Below are 6,266 nucleotides of genomic sequence, written 5' to 3' on the forward strand. Positions count from 1 at the left end.
AATATAAAGTCACCTATGACACTCAAGAGACCATCAGAATGCCACTGTATTTAGCCCTGCTAGGGTCATATTGGGCTGTTTGACCACATTAGACAAAATGTGGTGTTGTAGATGTCTCCACCACCAACCCCGATGATATTTTATATCTAAAATTATAGTGAAGTCATTTTTCAGCAGGCAAGAGCTACAGAAATGTTATACAGCTGCCAATGCTTCAAATCAAAATAGTTTGGTGGGTTTTTAAAATGACTTGTATCTGAAATTGGTTTGACCAATTTTCTTCAGACGGTGCAGATTTGCTCTCCTTTGCCTACAGAGAAAGGCCACGGTCCTGCAACAGGATCTGTACATGTCCACCCTTATATTTGGGGCCCACTCATGTCAACAGGACTCTCCCCAGGCATCAAGGGCTGCCTATGCAGATCTTATTGCAGGACTGAGGACTAGCTTTGGCAATCTAATCTCTGAGACTTCTAAAGACCCTACTATCTAAACTCCACATTTTTATAAATAGCTGCTTTAGACAAATCCTTAATATCAGGTGGCTAGAAAAAAAATCACACATGAAGAGCTTTGGAGGTAGATGACACAGAAACTGATAGGACAGGATATTATGGAACAAAAATGGAGATGTCTAGGACCCACGTGGGGGAAAGAACCAAGCAACATAAAATGCACTGGACTGGAATATTCAGGGCAAGAGGGGACTAGGTGGACCAGGGACAACCTGGAAATGTACAATGGAAGCAGACCGGAAAGTCATCAAAATGATATGGGAAGAAGCTAATACTACAGCAAGAGATCACCAGAGATGGAAGGCAGTAGTGAAGACGCTATGTTCTGCATGGAATAAAGAGGCATAATTCAAATAAGACAGTCGGGCAATTCACAGACCAAGCCAATGGCATAGGGAGGCTACAGGTAAGCCTTATAACTTACTACTGTTAGCTACTGGGCCAATGGGACCCATGCCCAGGAGCCCCGGCTAATTGGGGGCCCCTGAAAAAATGGGCACTCCCATGCCCCACTCTGCCTCTCCCTGGTGCTCCTGCCACGGAGAGGGGTCAGTGCACGGGGGCTTGCCCTGCTCCGCCCGCTTAGTGCTCCAGCCAGCGAGCGGGGTTGGAGCGCGGGTGCTTGTTCCACCTGCCCGCCCGGCAGGAGCACTGGGGGACGGAGCGGGACAAGCCCCCGCATCATGACCCCGCTTGCTGGCTGGAGCACAGGGGGAACAGGAGACTGCAAGTGGAAGGGGTTGGGGAGGGGCCCCCACTTGCTCTGGCCCAGGGCCCCACAAAGCCCTAATCTGCCCCTGCCTGTCACAACTTTAACTATGGAGCCATGATCATGTGTGTGAGGGAGATCCTCAGCTGGTGCAAAGGGACAAAACTCTATTGACATTAGTGGAGCTATGCCAATCTACACCAGCTGAGGATCTTCTCCATAGTCTCTATCACATTCTTAAATGTGTAGATCCTTTTAGAACAAAAAACAATAATACATGAGTTTTTCCCTATAGAAGTGTAATGCAATAACATTACTGTTATGAAAAGTATTATGATCACTGATCACAAGTTCAGGGCCTAAGGGCCAGATTTACAAAGGGATTTAGGTGCCTAAACATGCATATAGGCATCTAGTGGGATTTACAGATTTGCTTAAGCAGGTTAGGTGCCTAATCCCATTGAAAGTCAATTGGAGTCAGTGTTTTGGCTCATCTGAAGGATAGCAGTATGGTGTCCCTTATGGAAAAGTCCTTTAGAACTTAATACAGATGACACAGATAGGGTTCTACAACATTTAAACTTAGAATTTATAGGGTTCTATGGCAATCTTAAAATCTATAGGGCCTGAATTTGGGACAGTTACTCATGTCACAAGGCACTTATTGATGCAGATACTCTTTAGCAGGACTATATGGCATGTGAAATCTGAGACCATCATAGCACTGGATATTACAGGAACAGACCCATGTGAGCTAATTCAAAATGTTGCTTTACTAGGGAAGTTTAATTTAACTTTACTCCATTTTGAAGTGAAACAAAAAAAGGATGTTGATATATCCAGGGTAAGCTTGAAATTATATTAAGTAAACACTGTTCTGTTCAGTTAGAAGACAGACTAGAGTACTTCCAGATCTCAAAGAGCAGAATGTTAGCAGTCCTATGCAGCATGTTAGCTTCACAGGGCAAGGGTATCCACACTATTTTTCATTCTCAGTAGGAAGCTGAGTGGAGGAGCTATATTTTGAGTTGCACATCGATCTTTAATGCACTCTGGTCAGGGTTGGCCTTATCATGAGGTGAACTGAGGCGGTTGGCTTAGGTGCCCGACTGGGGGCGGGGACTGCCACTAGGACCCAGAGTATAGAAAATTGTGTCTGCTGCTGGTGCATATGTATTTTCTCTGTTCTGGATGCACAGAGATGGTGGACTGATGTGCTGGAGGAAGGAGGGCACAAGAGACATAACAGGCAGGCAGGAGAAAAGGTGAGAGGGAATAACAGAAAGCAGCAGGAGCTGCAGGGAGAGAGAGGAGGAGGAGCCTCTTATGTACCTCTCTAGCACCCCCAGGAGCCTGGACTGATTAACACCGGCTTCTCAGGGAGTTTCCTGTTTCCTGCTGCTTCCCTGAACCCAAATGAGGAGAACAGGCAGTCAACTGAAGTAGTAGAAGCCAGTTAGGCCCTTAAGACGCTGATATCTTCCCTCACTCAGGCCCTGCTACCAGCTTGCTTATTTGTCCCCTTCAACTGAGTGTTGAGAGCCACTATAGCTGGCACAGAACAGCAGTCACGAGTGAAAGAAGAAAACGCCCCTCTGGGGCAGCATTCAGAAAACGAAAGCAAGCAAAGGAAGCTTTTCTATCTAAGCAGGAAGGAGCTCTCCTGAGACACATAGACACAAATGACAGGTTTCAGAGTAACAGCCGTGTTAGTCTGTATTCGCAAAAAGAAAAGGAGTACTTGTGGCACCTTAGAGACTAACCAATTTATTTGAGCATAAGCTTTCGTGAGCTACAGCTCACTTCATCGAATGCATACTGTGGAAAGTGTAGAAGATCTTTTTATATACACACAAAGCATGAAAAAATACCTCCTCCCACCCCACTCTCCTGCTGGTAATAGCTTATCTAAAGTGATCACTCTCCTTACAATGTGTATGATAATCAAGTTGGGCCATTTCCAGCACAAATCCAGGTTTTCTCACCACCACCCCCCCCACAGACCGCTATTCCTACCTACATGCCTCCAGCTTTCACCCTGACCACACCACACGATCTATCGTCTACAGCCAAGCTCTGCGATACAACCGCATTTGCTCCAACCCCTCAGACAGAGACAAACACCTACAAGATCTCTATCAAGCATTCTTACAACTACAATACCCACCTGCGGAAGTGAAGAAACAGATTGATAGAGCCAGAAGAGTTCCCAGAAGTCACCTACTACAGGACAGGCCTAACAAAGAAAATAACAGAACGCCACTAGCCGTCACCTTCAGCCCCCAACTAAAACCCTTCCAACGCATTATTAAGGATCTACAACCTATCCTGAAGGATGACCCAACACTCTCACAAATCTTGGGAGACAGGCCAGTCCTTGCCTACAGACAGCCCCCCAACCTGAAGCAAATACTCACCAGCAACCACATACCACACAACAGAACCACTAACCCAGGAACCTATCCTTGCAACAAAGCCCCTTGCCAACTGTGCCCACACATCTATTCAGGGGACACCATCACAGGGCCTAATAACATCAGCCACACTATCAGAGGCTCGTTCACCTGCACATCCACCAATGTGATATATGCCATCATGTGCCAGCAATGCCCCTCTGCCATGTACATTGGTCAAACTGGACAGTCTCTACATAAAAGAATAAATGGACACAAATCAGATGTCAAGAATTATAACATTCATAAACCAGTCGGAGAACACTTCAATCTCCCTGGTCATGCGATTACAGACATGAAAGTTGCTATATTACAACAAAAAAACTTCAAATCCAGACTCCAGCTAGAAACTGTTGAATTGGAATTCATTTGCAAATTGGATACAGTTAACTTAGGCTTGAATAGAGACTGGGAGTGGCTAAGTCATTATGCAAGGTAACCTATTTCCCCTTGTTTTTTCCTACCCCCCCCCACAGACGTTCTTGTTAAACCCTGGATTTGTGCTGGAAATGGCCCACCTTGATTATCATACACATTGTAAGGAGAGTGGTCACTTTAGATAAGCTATTACCAGCAGGAGAGTGGGTTTGTGTGTGTGTGTTTGTGGGGGGGAGGGGTGAGAAAACCTGGATTTGTGCTGGAAATGGCCCAACTTGATTATCATATACATTGTAAGGAGAGTGATCACTTTAGATAAGCTATTACCAGCAGGAGAGTGGGGTGGGAGGAGGTATTTTTTCATGCTTTGTGTGTATATAAAAAGATCTTCTACACTTTCCACAGTATGCATCCGATGAAGTGAGCTGTAGCTCACGAAAGCTTATGCTCAAATAAATTGGTTAGTCTCTAAGGTGCCACAAGTACTCCTTTTCTATAGACACAAATGTTCATGGTGAGCTGTCCGGCCCCAGTGAGGATGTGAGTGGTGAGGAGATGCCTGATCTTCCAATTAGTCAGAGTGCAGGTGACCTGGCAGCTACTGCAGCATCCATATCTCCATCTCAAATGGATGTAACCAGGCACATTCCTGAAGAAAAGTGTAGATCAGAGAAGAGTGTGGTGGAGGCGCAAGAAACATTTGCTGCTGAGTTTAGTTCCTTAAGTCTGGATGATCCAGGACTGTGGACCCACTTGAGCAGTAGCTTGAGGGACTTCCTTGTACTGCATGGGCCACAGCAAGTGAAAAACATCATGTTCCCCAAAACAATGAAAACAGAAGTTTCCATCCAACACATTACTGGCATGAAATCCCCAATGATGACAAAGTGGAGAGGCCATGGCTTATGTACTCAAAAACCCAGAAAGCTGCATACTGTTTTTGTTGCAAACTCTTCCAGTCTAATGTTCCAGCCACATTGGGTTCTACAGGAACAAAGGACTGGAAAAATCTGGCTAGAAATCTGGCATGCCATGAGAAGGCAGCAAATCACCAGAGAGCATTCCATAGGTGGAAAGAGCTTGAGATGAGACTCAGGTTAAAGGCCACCATAGATGATCAGCATCAAGAGAAGATTGCATCAGAGTCTCTTTACTCACAAAATGCTCTGAAAAGGCTCATTGCCATTGTGAAAATGCTTGCTATCCAAAACCTATCACTGCATGGCACTTCAGATCAGCTGTATGTGCCAAACAACGGAAACTTCCTTAAAATTGTGGAGCTGATAGCTGAGTTTGATGCTGTACTCCAGGAGCATCTAAGAAGAGTCACCAGCCAAAAAATGTACACACACCCCTACCTTGGAAAAACAATTCAAAATGAGATCATGCAGTTACTGGCAACAAAAGTCAAACAGAAGACTGCGGCAGATCTGAAGTCAGCAAGATATTACTCTGTTATTCTGGACTGCACACCTGACATCAGCCGTATGGAACAGATGACTTTAATGGTGCATTTTGTAACAACAACAGAACCCTAGTGAAAATGTCCCTGCAATGGTGACTGTCAAAGAGCATTTTCTAGAATTGATTGACATTGATGATACTACAGGAGCTGGTATGACAAATGCGCTTCTTAAAAAGCTGGAAGATACGGGAATTGCGATAGCTGACATGAGAGGTCAGGGCTACGCTAATGGTAGCCAACATGAGAGGAAAGAACAGAGGAGTACAGACACAGATCTGAGAGTTAAACCCTTGAGCTATTTTTGTCCCATGCAGTTCTCATTCATTGAACTTGGTGGTCAGTGATTCAGCATCAGCTTCTAGTGAGGATGCTGAATTTTTTAATGTAATTCAAAGCATCTATGTATTTTTCTCTGCATCAACTCATCAATGGCAAATTTTGAAACAACATCTGGGAGCATCCTCTCTGACACTGAAACCACTGAGGGCCACATGATGGGAAAGTCGAGTGGAGGCGATAAAGCCTGTCAAACACCAAATTGGGAAGATAGATGATGCCATAGTTGCCATTATGGAGGATAATACTATGACAGGAATTGTTCGTGGGAGAACAGTGGCAGAGGGAAATGGAATCACCAGAAACATACATAACTTCAAATTTCTGTGTGGCTTAGTGTTGTGGCATGACATACTGTTTGAAATAAATGTTGTAAGCAAGAGACTCCAAGGTGTTGACCTTGATATATC

Source organism: Natator depressus, chromosome 1 (genome assembly GCF_965152275.1).
Source record: "Natator depressus isolate rNatDep1 chromosome 1, rNatDep2.hap1, whole genome shotgun sequence".
In the NCBI taxonomy this organism is placed as follows: domain Eukaryota; kingdom Metazoa; phylum Chordata; order Testudines; family Cheloniidae; genus Natator; species Natator depressus.